Consider the following 16,976-nt stretch of genomic DNA (forward strand, 5'->3'; position numbering starts at 1 on the left):
GGCATTTTCTGAAGGCTTCTCTCCCTTCATTCTCTTACTTAAATTAATGCCCATAATGACTGGCCAGTCTTCTCTATCTGTGCCTATACACTCTTGCCTCTAAAACAAATAGTACAGCAAATCTGCAGATTTACAAGAAAAGTCTCCACTTATCTACGTGGATAGAAGGGGTTATGACAATAGACAAAACACTCATTAAGAGACCCTCCTCGTCTCTTCTCTTCTCTGAGTTTTATCTGACCCTACCATGCGCCTCTGACCCAGGTCGCCCACAAGGAGTCAACGCAGGGAACTGCAGAGGATTCTCCCTATCCACACACAGTCCAGCCCGTGAAGGGGGACACAAACACATTCACACACACACACGTTACCCAACCAGAAAGGTCCGAGAGTGGTCTGGTTTCCTTGAGAACCGACAGATAGGATACATAGGAAAGGCAGAAATATAGCAAGCTTAAGGACAGCTTACCTAGCCGGCGTTTAGATGTCTGCGTTCCCGATGATCCAGATCAAAGCGCGGTTCCTTCTGGAAACTCTGCCAATCTCCTGGTATTCTGACTCGCCAAAACTGTTATGACTGATTTCTGATTGGGACTCTAAAACAAATAGATACTGCAGCTGCAGGAACAGATTCACAGGACTCAATCACTGTGTTTAAAATGTCCGTTCAGTGACAAAATTTATTATTACATGTTATTTTATACATAAGATAAGAAAGGGGTGGTGTGAGATGTTATTAAAAACTAACAAATAGAAATATGTTATTAAGAGCTAAACAAATAGAAATATATTATTAAAAGCTAGCGAATAGAACAATTGCAAAAGTAAAACATTGAGAAGGGAGGGGGGAGTAGAGAGTGTTTAGTAGGAGAGGTTTCTGTGTGTTAGGTGAAGGTTACAGAACACTAAAGCAAAGGAGGACAAAATGGAGTCTCTTGTGCTTAAATGAACAGTACAGTGAATGTCCATGTCAACACCCACCAACCACCAACTATAACACCCACCAACCATGACACCCACCAACCATGACACCCACCAACCACCAACTATAACACCCACCATCTATGACACCCACCAACCATGACACCTACCAACCACCAACCATGACACCCACCAACCATGACACCCATCAACCATGACAACCATCAACCATGACAACCATCAACAATGACACCCATCAACCATGACACCCACCAACCCTGACACTCACCAACCATGACAATGCATATAACTCCTGTTGCAGCTACGACATGTGTACACCCCTGGCCACTGCAGCTAAAGGGGATGTGGTTGGGGCAGGGGTGATAAAAACACATATTTACTATGGAGTGTTTACCACCCCCCAATAATAATGTGATAACATCCTCAAACTTTGGACCCTTAAACAGAAAGTGATAATGAGGGAGGGGCCAATAACCCAATGATGGGGGTCTTCAGGATCAGTCCAGTCTTCATCTTGGTTGTTCTCCCCCCATCCTCACTCTCTGACCTCTGGTGGGGCTCAGCCCCGCTGTTATTCATGACTAAATCAGGGAGTTCAGGACTTCTTGTGTTGGGAAGATGGCAATGAGTGATAGAGGGGGAGGGGACACTCGTCCTATAATCCCCTCATCACTGTCACTCCTATAATAGACAGTTCTCGTTGTGTCCTCACTCTCTGACTAAGGTCCATGAATAAAGAAATGATCTGGTAGGAGATCAGAGGACCCATTTACTAGTTACCTTGAGGGGGGAATTGTAAGATCCTCAGAGACAAAGCTGCCTGATGTGGGCGGAGTCCTGGTTTAGGGGAACCAATCAGCTCATGTCTAGTAATAATCTTTGTATTTCTATTTTAGTAGATGGACGGGAGATGAGGAAAACCTCAGAGGATTGTCTCACTTTGTCTCCAGACTGTGAAGTAGAAGATGAGGACATCACACAGTATAGTCCAGGAGAAAACCCGACCACCTCAAATGTCCATCCGGCACCACACAGTGTAGATGGACCATCGTCTTCCTCTGATCCTGAGGAACCTCAGACTGTGCGGGACGGGGCCGTCCTTCCAACAGAGAAGAGGTTTTCCTGTACTGAGTGCGGGAAGTGTTTCCATTGTAAATCCCATCTTATTGTGCATATAAGATCTCACACAGGGGAGAAGCCATATTCCTGTCCTGAGTGCGGGAAATGTTTTTCAAGTAAGTCCAATCTTTCCACACATCAGAGATCTCATACAGGAGAGAAGCCGTATTCCTGTCCTGAGTGCGGGAAATGTTTTTCACAGAAGTCAGATCTTTCCACACATCAGAGATCTCACACGGGGGAAAAGCCACATTCCTGTCCTGAGTGTGGGAAATGTTTTTCAGACAAGTCCAGTCTTTACAAACATCAGAGATCTCACACAGGGGAGAAGTCGTATTCCTGTCCTGTGTGCGGGAAATGTTTTTCAAGGAAATCCCATCTTTCCACACATCAGACATCTCACATGGTAGAGAAGCCACATTCCTGTCCTGAGTGCGGGAAATGTTTTTCACAGAAGTCCCATCTTTCCACACATCAGAGATCTCACACAGGTGAGAGGCCATATTCCTGTTCTGAGTGCGGGAAATGTTTTTCATATAGATCCAATCTTTCCAGACATCGGATTTCTCACACGGGGGAGAAGCCGTATTCCTGTCCTGAGTGTGGGAAATGTTTTTCAAGTAAGTCCAATTTTTCCACACATCAGAAATTTCACATGGGTGAGAAGCTGTATTCCTGTCCTGAGTGTGGGAAATGTTTTTCACAGAAGTCCCATCTTTCCAAACATCAGAGATCTCACACAGGTGAGAGGCCGTATTCCTGTTCTGAGTGTGGGAAATGTTTTTCACAGAAGTCCCATCTTTGCACACATCAGAGATCTCACACGGGGGAGAAGCCGTATTCCTGTCCTGAGTGCGGGAAATGTTTTTTACAGAAGACCAATCTTTCCACACATCAGAGATCTCACACAGGGGAGAAGCCGTATTCCTGTTCTGAGTGTGGGAAATGTTTTTCACAGAAGTCAGATCTTTCCACACATCAGAGATCTCACACAGGGGAAAAGCCGCATTCATGTCCTGAGTGTAGGAAATGTTTTTCAGACAAGTCCAGTCTTTACAAACATCAGAGATCTCACACAGGGGAAAAGCCGTATTCCTGTCCTGAGTGCGGGAAATGTTTTTCGCAGAGGTCCAGTCTTTCCACACATCAGACATCTCACATGGGAGAGAAGCCACATTCCTGTCCTGAGTGCGGGAAATGTTTTTCAAGGAAGTCCAGTCTTTCCACACATCAAAGATCTCACACGGGGGAGAAGCCATATTCCTGTCCTGAGTGAGGGAAATGTTCCTCACTGAAGTCCTGTCTTCCTGTACATCAGGGATCCCACACAACCCTTGAGGTGTATTAGTGCCTTGTGTGCGGGAAATGTCTTCTATATGAATGTTGTTGGACATCACAGGTCTCATGTGGGGAAGAAGCACACCCTGATATATACCTCAGATATACTCCATGGCTGATCTCATCATATAAGAAGCAGGGGGATATATGTGTGGGGAGTGTGTGAAGGGGGTGTGAGTCCCTGGATGTCCTTTATTATTGGCACGTGCACAGGGAGGACTTGTCTCACAAATATCCCACTTATATTGTGTTTTATCCCTCCATGTCAATGTGATATGTCTATCTAAACAAGGATGGACAATGTCACTTGTCATTTGTAACACTTTGTATTTTGTAACTGATTGTTCAATATGAGAACTTCCAATAAAAAATGATTAAAATATAAAAATGGAGTCATTGCCTTTCATTGATATGTGATGTAAGCTTTGCAAACACTCAGTGTTCTCATTTTATTTTTGTTTCAATAGTTTATTGAAAGTTTTGTAGAACAACAAATAAAATGTACAGATAGTAAAATACAGCAATAAATGATCTTATAAACACCAAATTTCTATTGCGGTTGGGAGGTAAAACAGAGGTGTAGAAGGTTTATCTATGTTTGAGCATTAGATAGGTTGTAACCGTAGAGTAGAACATCAATGTAAACGTTAATAAGGATAAGAAAGACCCCCTAGGGCTCACATCCTATTCTGCTGTGATATACTCATAACAGGGGTGTTACATTTCTAGGTAGAGGATTTATGTTGATTAAAACCCCAGTCACAGGGAATGTCGGAAACCAGTTGGGATCCAAGGTTTATTTAACGGAAAACAATCCGTTTTGCATCAAGTCTCTTTCATATCCATCCACCCCTAATGGGAGATAACTGTGGACGGAGGAGAACTGCCGGTGAAGGAACCGAGGGGTTTATGAGGAGACTTGACGAGTTCTATTATAACCATATGGAATATCTATTGTTATTGAACATTAGTCTGTGTATCGATGATAACATTAAATGATTACATTGTGCAACATGGAGGGGAGGAGAGAGAGATATGGGGAGGGGGGAGGGCGATTGTCGACAGAAACGGAGGTATATAAATGGTGTATGAGGATATAGAGAGGGGGTAAGAGGGAAGGCTACCTGTAAGCTTTCTGTAAGGTAAAGGAGAGAATAAGGATGGGGAAAGGAGGAATGGGGGAGACGGCCCCTAGACAAAGCAGCACAGCTATTTATCTCATTATCAGATCAGGTTGAGGGTAGCAAGTGAGTAGTGGTATGTTTTGTGGAGGATCTAAATTGTATCCAGCATGCCCCGGTGTGAGTGAATTTGGAGTGTTTGTCATGAGCTTGATGTATAAGCCCTTGTACACACGATCGGAGATTCCGATGGAATGTGTCCGATCGGCGCGTTTTGTCGGATATTACGACTGTGTGTGGTCTGCATCGGACTGTTTCCGTCGGAATATCCGTCGGACCAAATTTTCCAACTTGCCGGAAATATTTTCCAACAAAATGCTCCAATCGGACATACTCCGATCATGTGTAGAGAATTCCAATCGGACAAAGTGCCACACATACTCAGATCAAATCCCTACATCAAAGCTATTGGCTACTAGCCTGAATGTAGTCCCATCGTAACGAAATAACGTCATCACGTTCTGAACGATCGGATTTTCTGACAACTTCGTCCGACCGTGTGTATACAACAGTTTTGGACAAAATCCAACGGATTTGGTTGTCGGAATCTCCGACCGTGTGTACAAGGGCTGTACGTAGACATGTGCATTTCGTTTCGTTCTGAATCGAAATTCGGACGAATTTTCATTATTCGGACATTCGGATGCATCCGAATTACCGAATTGCAATGCTAACGAATTCAAACGAAATTTAAATCAAATTCGAAAAATGACATTTTGCAACCCGAATTTGGGGCCATGTATCTCGGGGCCACTTATAGCTAGGAACACCAAATTTGGTATGCAAACACAGTAGAACTAGTACAACATATCCAAATTTGGGGTTTCTATCACCAAGTGACCCCGAGATACATGGCCCTAAAGTCGGGTCGCAAAATGTCATTCTCTGCTTCAGAAAAGTGCTTGACATTTTGAGACCCGACTTTGGGGCACTATAACTCGGGGTCACTTAGAGCTAGAAACCCCAAATTGGATATGTTGTAGTGCTACTTCTACTGTGTTTACATACCAAATTTGGGGTTGCTATCTATAAGTGTCCCCGAGATACATGGCCCCATAGTCGGGTCGCAAAATGTCATTCTCTTCTGCAGAAAAGTAATATAAATGAAATAAGATGTGTGTGTTTTTTGCACTGTACACTGCAAGTATGAGAAGTTGATGTGACAGATTTATATAAGTAACTAACCATCTTCCAAAATTTCTAATTCAAATAGAAAAGATTAGAAAAAAATATAATTTAATAGAATAAAATAGAAAAAAATATACAACCATCTTCTGAAATTCAAATTTCAAATAGAGTAAATTAGAATTTCGAATAGTATGAATTCAAAATTTTGAATTCATTCATTTTAAATGTGGATAGAAAAGATTATAATAAAATAGAAAATAGACTAGAAAAACGATAGAACAGAACAGAATAGAATATATTATATGTTATTCTGCTCTGTTCTATTGTTTTTCTAGTCGATTCTTTTATATTCTATTAAAATCTTTTCTATTAAAATCGAAATCATTATATAATAAATTCAAATTTTCGGAAGATGGTGATTTTACAATATATATATTTCTTTCCGACATTCGAATTTCGTATAGAATGAATTCAAATTTGAATAGAAAAGATTACAATCAAAATAGAGCAAAGATGCAGACTAATAAAGTCAACCAACAAAGGAGAAAGAAGAAAGAGAAGGTGAAGACAAGAAAAAGTACAGGGATGAAAAGGAGTACGGAGGCATAGGGGGGGAGAAGAAGACAAGGAGGGGACAGTGGACGACTCGGCGGCCCCAGGGATCCTAACAAGGGGGGGTCCCTAGGTGAAAAAAAAAAAAACTCACACCTAAGACTATGGCACTAGGAGATGAGAATCAAAGTTTGGGGGTAGGAAGAGATCCACCCAAGGTTGCCAAATCCTATTATGAAGTTGGAGTTTATCCAAGATAGTTGCTTCAATTTTGCTGTGAATCATAGCCTGAGTGACCCGGTTTTTAACTTCAGTGACATGTAGGGCTGCGGACTTCCAGGCCTTTGCAATAGTCTGCTTTGCCGCCGTGACCACCTGCAAGAGGAGCCGTGTTTGGGATCGGCTGAACTTGCAGGGTACTAAGTTTAACAGAGCAACCGCTGGGTCAGGAGGCAAGGTGCATTGCAAGAGCCTAGATAGGATACCAAAAATATGCCTCCAGAATTCAGCCACCAATGGGCATGTCTACCATATATGGCGGTGAGTGCCCGGCTCATTACAACCACAGAAACAATTTGGGGAATAATTTGGCACATACTTAGATATCCTGGCAGGAACCAGGTACCAGCGCATTAATACTTTATAATTGGCCTCAGCTGCAATTATATTTTGTGTAGCAGTTTTAGTGTTAAGCCAAACCCTCCCCCAGTCCTCGGGTTCAAGAGTAAGAGACAGATCTTGGGACCAAGAGTTAATGTATTGCGGGAGGGGATATTGGGAGGAGGAAAGATAGGAGTAGAGGCAGGATATGATGCCAGGGGAATGTGGGTCTGACTTACAGATTCTCTCAAAAGGGGTTAAGCTATCTAGAGCAGTGTATGACTTAGTGATCGAGTGGACAAAGTGGGCTATTTGGAGGTACCGGAAACACTCCTTAATAGGAAACTTAGCATTAGCTTGCAAATCTGGAAATTTTTTAATTGCATTACCAAATACCAGGTCGCACACTCTAGTGAGGCCTCTCTGGGACCAGGCATCAAATAATGCGGGGTCTGAGTAAGCGGGGGCAAAACTTGGGTGGCCAATAAAGGAAAGCAGAGGGGAGTGGGGTGATTGTAATTTATATGTAGCTTTTATCTTGTCCCACAATCCCACTGAGAATCGGGTAACAGGATTATTAAGTGACTTCCTCATTGAAGATGGTAACCATAGCAAATTAGATACAATCAGGGGGTGGGCATCTACAATCTCAAGACTAACCCATAAAGGTGTCTCAGTGGTTGCATGGTATAAAGCCAATTGAGCTAACTGCGCTGCATAGTAGTAGAGCCTAAGGTTGGGTACACCTAAACCACCCTGCATCCTATGACGGAACAAGGTCTGTCTAGAGACTCTAGGTCTTATTGACCCCCAGATGTACTTAAAAATCCGACTCTGCATAACACGATGGAAGTATGGGGATCGCAACCGGGAGTACTCTGAAAAAATAAAGCAGTTTGGGTAGTAGCGTCATTTTTACGGCCGCGATCCTACCTAGCCAGGAAACACATAGTGGTTGCCAAGTTGACATTAGGGATGAGAGGCTACGTAGTGCAGGGAGATAGTTAGCATGAAACAGTTGGGCTGGGTCACTAGTGAGCTTGACACCCAAGTATGGAATAGAGGATGTGGACCATTGAAAAGGAAAATTTTCCCGCAAATCCTGAAATGTTTCCAAAGGCAGAGACACGTTGAGGGCTCGTAACTTAGTTTGATTTACTTCTAACCCGGAAATCCGAGCAAATTTATCTAAAAGATGAAAAAGGTTCGGCAGAGTAGTATGAGGGGAGGTGACGAACAGAAGGGCGTCGTCAGCAAATAGACAAAGCTTATGCGACATAGAGGCAATGTCCAGGCCTTTAGTGTTGGGGTCCGTTCTAATTAAGGCCGCAAGGGGTTCTATGGCTAGGGCAAATATTAGCGGGGAGAGGGGACAACCCTGTCTGGTGCCACGTTGGATAGGGAATCTAGCAGAAGCAAAGCCTGAATATTTAACATACGCTTGCGGGTGGGTGTAAAGGGCCTGAACCCATTGCAAAAAATGCGGGCCGAAGCCCCAACGCTGTAGAATATATTGTAGGTACGGCCAGGATAGGGTATCAAAGGCTTTTCGAATGTCCAATGAAAGGAGATGCATTGGAATTTTGCGGGACCTAGCAAGATGCTGCAGTAAAACAACTCGGCCAATATTGTCGCTAGATTGTCTCCTGGGGATGAAACCCACCTGATTCTTATGGATCAGGTTGCCTATAAATTGATTGAGACATTGGGCAAGAACTTTGGCTAATAATTTAATATTGGTATTTAAAAGAGATATAGGCCTGTAATTAGACCACAGCGTACTATCACTATTAGGTTTAGGGATCATTGAAATGATTGCAGTCAACGTGTCTCTACCGAAGGAACTATCTTTAAGAATAGCGTTAAAGGCACTTGCCAATAAGGGGGCCAGAGTATCAGCAAATTTTTTGTAATATAAATTGGAAAGACCATCTGGACCCGGACGTTTATGTGGTTTCAAGGTCTGAATAGCCCTAAGAATTTCCTGCGAGGAGATCGGGGATTCCATGATGTCCCGGCTAGTGTTGGATAGGGAGGGGATCTGAAGATTTTGAAATAGGGAATCGGCCACTTCCCTGGGGCAGGGATTAGCAAATTCGTATAATTTAGCAAGGTTTTTGCTGAACTCAGAGACTATTTTAACCGGGTTGCTAGTGAGAGTGTTTTTGTCAACTTTTAACCGGACAGGTTTAAACGCTCGCTCTGGGTTCCTAAGACGTAAGGCAAAAAAGTGTCAGGTTTATTGGCCTTAATGTAGATGTTATGCTTAGAACTTCGGATAGCTTTATCCGCTGCTTCTGCCAGGATCAGGTCTAGTTCTAATCTCGCTTTTTCCATGATCAATCTATTAGCGGTAGTTGGGGAAGCTTGGAACTGTAATAGGTACTTGTTATAATTGGCCTCTAAGTGTTGAGTTTTCAAGAGTTTATCCTTCTTAAGGTGAGTGGCGACTGAAGTACATTTACCCCTTATCACTGGCTTATGCGCCTCCCAAAGGAGGATAGGGGATATGCCCGGCGTAGCGTTATTTTGAATATATTCTGTTAGGGCTGTTTGGATATCTAAACAGAATGATTGTGTAGCAAGATGCTTATCACTAATACTCCAAGTCCTATCTGTAGATTGAGGGATCAGGGAGGAAATTGTAGTTATGACAGCACAGTGATCAGACCAGGGAATTGGGTGAATATGAGATTGGAGAAGTATGGGGGAGGATGTAACTGGTACAAAGATGTGATCAATCCTAGAAAATGAATTATGTGGATTAGAGTAGAACGTGAAATTTTTCCTTACCGGGTTACATTCTCTCCAGGAATCAAGAAGGGAGGCCTGTTGCAATAGGGAGCGAAAATGAGACGAAAGTGAACACTGTTCCAAAGAATAAGGATACCTATCTAGATGAGGGTGTATTACCATGTTGGAGTCACCACATACTAGCAAGGTACCTCTAGAGTGGGTCTTGATTGTTTGAAAAAGGTGGGAAAAGAAAGGAACAGGGTTTTTATTCGGGGCATAATAAGAAACGAGAGTAACCTCTATATCTTGAATAAGACCAACCAAAATTATATAACGGCCCTCCGGGTCCTTAATTTCAGAGGCAAGGGTAAAGGACAGTGAACGGTGTAGAGCTAGCAAAACTCCTCTCTGCTTAGTCGCCGCCGAAGTGGTATAGACTTGTGGGTATTTATAAGAGAAAGATTTTGGGGTATTGTGCGAGGAGAAGTGGGTCTCTTGAAGTGCAACTATACTTGCCTTCAAGGATGCAAAAGAGCGGAATGCTTTGACTCTCTTGCTAGGGGAGTTAAGCCCTTTAACATTCAAGGACAAGATGTTCAGGGGGGCCATAGTCGCTCAGAAGGGGAGATGGGCTTATATAATCCTGGGGCCGCACAAGTCGCCCAAAAAAGGGGGCAGGGAAGAAAAAATGGGGGGGGGGAAAGGTGGAGGTATGAAGAGAAAAAGAAAAGAGATGAGAAAAGAGAAGAAGTACACGTAAGGTGTACACATGAACCATCAAACTAAAATAAGTCAGACTAATAACGCCTGACAAGGGTGCACACCGTCTCCTCAGCCCAAAATCAGGTCAGGCAGAGGGTGTACTGAAATGTAGGGGGGGTCAGTGACAGTTCCCCGCCGTGCACTGAGGAAAAGGTGAGAACTGGTTTGAGATCCCATTATATAGCCTTCTAAGTAACCATAACAAATAAACAAATAAAGTTATCAAGCAGTCATAGAAATATCAAATATAGTTTAGTTTGCATAGGGGTCCCTCCTAGGAGGGAAAAGGAAAGGGAGAGGGGGAAAGGAACGAGGCAGGAGGGAAGGGGTTGGGAGGGAGAGGTAAAGGGAGGGAAGGCTGGAGAGGGGAAGAGGGAATGGGGGAAAGGGGGAGATAAAGATAACGGGTATGGATACTGTGTTAGTATAGGAAGACTATGAATAAAATGAAAAAATAAAATAAAAATAAAAATAAAAAACTCCGGACAGTAGAGACTTGCAATGTCACGATATCCAACACTGGGTATAAGCAAGTTCAAGTAGCCCTCCAGGGGCGAAGAAAATTGTCGTGGCCGACCACCAGCAGTTCAACGGGGCACGAAAACTTTGGGGCTGACATAACTTGCTGAAGAAATGCTGAAGAAATGTGTAGAGGGGTACCCTTCCGAATTGCAGATGGAGTCGGGAGTTCGCGAGTGTCTCTTTTTGGGGTAGACACGTAAGGGTATGGACCCGGACGAGCCGGGATGCGTGGGAGGACAGTGTCCGATTGTTGAGCCGGAGGGGTCAGATGGAGAGATTCCAACAAATGCTGTAGAGCTTCGGGAGAAGAAGCAATATATTGCTGCCCTTTATGGAAAAATTGAAGAGCGAAAGGGAACCGCCAATTGTATTTAATTTGGTGCTGGGTGAGGATCTGTAGCTGCGGTTTCATGGCACGGCGTTTGGCTATAGTGAGGGGGGCCAAATCGGTAAATAATTGGTAAGAATGCCCCTGGAAGGCGAGATTATCCTTATTGCGAGCCAAAGCAAAAATCTGTTCCTTTGTTCTGAAAAAGTGGAACTTGATAATTATGTCACGCGGGGGCCCATCCGCCTAACGGCGGGTAAGGGCCCTGTGGATTCTGTCAAACTCTAAACGCTCCACAGGAATTGAAGGAGAGAGTTCTTGGAACAAGGCCAGTGTAAATGCCTGAATGTCATCTACCGACTCCGGGATGCCCCGGAGGCGCAAATTTGACCTACGGGAACGATTCTCTGCGTCTTCGAGACAGGAGAGCAGCATGGCATTCTCTTCTCGTAGCGACATTTGTTCTTGTGCGTGTTCACGGAGTGTGAGCTCCATATCGTCAGCCCGGGTCTTAAGATCTGCAGTCCTCTGACCAAGTTCCCTGATCTCTCGTGTCAGTTTGTTAGTGATTTGGTCAGAGGTAGTCTTAAGGGCTTTCTTGAGCATGGTTTCCATGTGTAGTAAAAAGTCATATTGTGACATACCTGAGGCGGACGTTGCAGTAAAATCACCTTGAGCAGGGATGTCATCCTCTTCCTCGTCACTATGTAGCTCTGCTGAGTGTGAGGGGCTGTCACGCTGCTGCTGTGCCTGAGCTTGAGCCTTCGCCGCTATCTTGGAGGAGGCCCAGGCGAGCGCCTCTTTGATAGGTTTTGGCTTTGATTTACCTCGGTGGCCGGTGAGAACCATCACCGATTCAGCGTTACTGTTGCCTGCTGCGGTCCCGGTCTGTGTGAAGCTGAGATCTCGCTGCGGTAAGTGGATTAAGTCCCGGAAGCACGGCGGGGAATGCGGAGCTCTAGTGAGGAGCGACCATCACGGTGAGCTTCGCGCATGCGCCCCATGATTTTGATTTTAATAGAAAAGATTTTAATAGATTATAAAAGAATAGACTAGAAAAACAATAGAACAGAACAGAATAAAATATAAGATATTCTGTCCTGTTCTGTCGTTTTTCTAGTCTATTTTCTATTTTATTATAATCTTTTCTATCCAAATTTAAAATTAATTCATTTAAAAATTTGAATTCATACTATTCGAAATTCTAATTTATTCTATTCAAATTTGAATTTCAGAAGATGGTTGTATATTCTTTCTATTTTATTCTATTAAATTATTTTTTTTTTCTATTCTGTTCTAATCTTTTCGATTTGAATTAGAAATTTTGGAAGATGGTTAGTTACTTATATACATCTGTCACATTAACTTTTCATACTTGCAGTGTACAGTGCAAAAAAACACTCACATCTTATTTCATTTATATTTATGAAGTTGTCAGCATGCCTGATTGAAGAAGTCACAGATGTCGATCGCAAGGCAAGTGCATATGCTGTATGTCATTGTCCACTTGCCAAAAGTTGTGTATTGTATTTGTCCACTTGCCACGTCACCTGCCACAAGTTGTGTATTGTCCACTTGCCACGACACCTGCCAGGAGTGCCACGTGACCGGCCACGAGTGCCACGTGACCTGACACGAGTGCCAAGTGGCCAGCCACGAGTACCACGTGACCGGCCACGAGTGCCATGTGACTTAACATGAGTGCCATGTGACCAGCCATGAGTGCCATGTGACCAAGTTGTGGATTGTCCACTTGCCACGTCACCTGCCACCAAGCGACCCCAAATATGGGCAATATGAAAGTACTTTTCTGCAGCAGAGAATGACATTTTGCGACCCGAATTTGGGGCCACATATCTTGGGGTCACTTATAGCTAGAAACACCAAATTTGGTATGCAAACACAATAGAACTATCACTATAACATATACAATTTGGGGTTTCTAGCACCAAGTGACCCCGAGATACATGGCCCCAAAGTCGGGTCGCAAAATATTTTCGAATCCGGTTGAAATATTTTCGAATGCAGTTGAAATAATTTTGAATCATGTTGAAATCATTTTGAATTCGGTAGAAATATTTTCGAATTTGGTTGAAATATTTTCGAATGTGACCGATTTTTTCGAATTCGGTAAAAAACTAAATGAAATATGAAAACGAAGGAATTTAACGAATATAACTAAACAAAATTAATTAATTAACAAATTAAAACGAAACAAAACTAAACACATTTTTTTCCTTTTGCACATGTCTAGCTGTGTGTGGTCTGCATCGGACTGTTTCCATCAGAATATCTGTCGGACCAAATTTTCCAACTTGTTGGAAATATTTTCCGACAAAATGCTCCGATCAGACATACTCCGATCATGTGTAGAGAATTCCGATCGGACAAAGTGCCACGCATGCTCAGATCAAATTCCTACATCAAAGCTATTGGCTACTAGCCTGAATGTAGTCCCATCGTAACGAAATAACGTCATCACGTTCTGAACGATCGGATTTTCCAACAACTTTGTCCGACCGTGTGTATACAACAGTTTTGGACAAAATCTGTCCGACAAAATCTGATGGACAAAATCCGACGGATTTGGTTGTCGGAATCTCCGACCCGTGTGTACAAGGGCTAAGTCGTTCCATTTCTTCAGTGTTATCAATCTGTCGGTACCATTCACTCACAGTTGGTGTTCTTGTGGTTCTCCAATGTCTGGGGATGCGTTGTGTAGCGGCATTAATCATATGTAAGGTGAGTGATTTCCTATAGCGTCAGAATCAACAATTGACTCTCCATTCGGGGTCACAATTTTATGAATGTTGCACAACGCTTTCTTTCTCTGAAGGGCTCTGGCTAATAACTTACCAGCTTTATTGCCGGATTCGTAAAACAGTTTGTGTGTCAATGCAAATTTGCGTTTTTAATGTTTTCTGAAGCTCTTCCAGTAATTCTTCCCTGACGGAGGTGAGTTCGGTGAGGTATGAGTCAGCAAGGGTGTGTTTGTGAGCCCTTTCCAGAGAATGAACACGCCTATACAATTTGTCCATATGTGCTTTCTTTAGTTTGTTTCTCTGTGCTGTTAGGGATATTAGTAATCCCCGCACAACACATTTATGTGCAGCCCAGACGGCGGCTCGTGGTGACTCCTCTGTAGTGTTATCTGTAAAATAGTTTGAAAGACATTCTGCGATTGACGAGATATCGGCTGTGTCTAGTAGCAAGGAATCGTCCAGTCTGCATATGGCAGATCATGGAGGATCTTGTGATAGCGAAAGGGTGATTGTTATCGGGTTGTGGTCAGAGAGGAGCAAAGGCTCAATTGTGGCTCTTTCCAAACAGTTAATATCGGCTTGTGTGAGGAAAAAATGATCGATCTGAGAGTATTTATTACGTGGGGCTGAAAAGAAAGGGAAGTCCTTAACCGCCGGGTGAAGCGTACGCCATGTGTCATGTAAGGATAGCATTTGGAATTGCGATTTTTAGTCTCTCAGTGCCCTGTACTTGAGACATGAAGATCCATTTGAAGTATCGAGAGAAGGATTCAGGGGAACATTAAAATCCCCGCCTACTATAAGGACTCCCTTCTGGAAAGTTGTGAGTTGGGGAATAGTCTCTCGGAAAAAGGACACCTGATGAGAGTTTGGGGAGTATATATTGGCTATAGTTATGTGTCGGTTGTAAATATGGCCTTTGAGAAATAGATAGCGCCCTTTCGGGTCTCTAAGCACGTCCAATATAACGATGGGGCATGATTTCAATATCAATATAGATACCCCTTTTGATTTTGCTTCATCATTGGTCTCATGGTATACCGTGGGGTAGTGAGTATTTTGGATTAGTTGTATATAATAGTAGGTCATCTGCATACGCATCCATTTTATATTCCTTACCCTTAATCTTTATCCCTTTGATGCCCTGATTTTCTCTTATGGCTTTCATGAGATGCTCCATCACTATTATATATAACAATGGGGATAAAGGACATCCCTGATGGATTCCATTTGAAATTTTTATATACTCTGATAGTATTCCATTTGTTTCTAACTTTAGCTCTTGAATTAGTATATAACGCAACAATCCTTCCTAACATTTTTGGCCCCATTCCTATCTGCTTTAATGCTTCTTCCAAGAACTGCCACCCCACCCTATCCAATGCCTTCTCAGCATCTCTAGTTAGAAGGAATGCTGGGATAGCAGCTCTCTGAGCATATTCCATCAATGTACAGGTTTTAATAATGTTGTCCCTTGTTTCTCTTCCTTTCGTAAATCCTGTCTGCTCCAAATTTATACACTCTGGTATAATAGATGTTAGTCTTTTAGATATGATCTTTGAATATCTTCTTATATCTATATTTGTCAGAGATATAGGTCTATAGTTCTTGCATAGTGTATGGTCTTTCTCGGGCTTTGGTATTAATATAATATGAGCTTCTGTACTTTGTGGTACGAATGTTTGTGTTTTGGATATAGAATTATATGTCTTTTTTAAGGATAGGTATGATTATATTTTGAAAAAACCTTATAAAATCTAGCAGTGTATCCGTCTGGACCTGGGCTTTTCCCTAAAGCCATCTCTGTAATAGCTTGTTGAATCTCTTCAATTGAAATTTCTTCCTCCAAATCTTCTACTATTTCTTTAGGGAAATTAGATAGAGCCGTTTCCCTTACATATTTACGTATCTCTTCTATCTTTCCATTTTTTTACTTATAATCTTGTTGTTCTTCTATGTTATATAATTTGGAGTAATAAATATGAAAAGTTTTAGATATTTCTACTGGATCAGAAGTCATATCCCCGTTTGATTTCAAGATTTTTGCTATAGAACTCAAGGGTTGCTGTTCTTTTAATGATCTAGCCAATATTTTCCCAGATTTATTTCCGTATTGATACCACTGTATTCTATTTTTATCTCTAATCCGAAGGGACTCTTCGTCAAGCACCGATTGTAACTCCATTTGCTTATCCTTTAATCTTATTCGATCAGCCGAGTCCAAGCTCTGCTTATGTATCCTTTCCAAATTTTCAATCTCTAACAAAAGTTGAGATTTTCTTTGTTCTTTTTCTTTTTTTATTCCTGATCCGTGCTTGACAAATATACCCCTCGATACACACTTTAACGTTTCCCATTGAGTTGGGAGTGCGGTCTCATCTTTCTTATGAATTATTAAAAACTCTTTTATTGCTTGCTGAATATCTATGTAAAACAAAGATACACTCACTCTTTCCCCATCTACTGTGTATCACCACCGCGCTGAACAAAAACTTTAAACTAAGCCGCCACTTTATAAAAACAAAATGTGTACAATAATCCTTATCTAAACGATAGAATAAGCAGCGCTGAATATAATATAAATACACACCAGTGAATTAAAAAATATTAAATACTATAGATCCACTCCAGTGAACATGAATTACTAAATGTTACTTCACTGTGCAAACCCTGCCTTGTGCATACAGAAATAGAAAAAAATAAAAAATAAATAACTTGTATCAAACTCAATTAACACAAATTATTATATAGTGCAAATCACCAGATGAATAGTGATGGCAAATACATACAATCTATTGAAACAAATCACCCTGTGACTAAATATTGTTCAACACTGAAAGTAAAAATAAATAAACAGAGAACGAGAATCAAATGAATTGTTTCAAGTTCTATCAGACAGTGTCCACTTCCTAAAAAGATTGTTACAATCACCGCTGTGAAACTTCCTGAGAACATAATATAATGTAACCCAGTGAAGTCATAGCCCATACGTTGAATCTTCGGATC

The 16,976-nt window shown here is 42.1% G+C and overlaps 1 pseudogene; it reads left to right on the forward strand.

Moving 5' to 3' along the window:
• LOC143956757 (uncharacterized) overlaps positions 1-16,976 on the forward strand; it is a 381,180-nt pseudogene that overhangs the window by 101,386 nt on the left and 262,818 nt on the right.

The sequence above is a fragment of the Lithobates pipiens genome, unplaced genomic scaffold (genome assembly GCF_037356315.1).
Source record: "Lithobates pipiens isolate NorthernLeopardFrog02 unplaced genomic scaffold, aLitPip1_a1.2 Scaffold_41, whole genome shotgun sequence".
Taxonomy (NCBI): domain Eukaryota; kingdom Metazoa; phylum Chordata; class Amphibia; order Anura; family Ranidae; genus Lithobates; species Lithobates pipiens.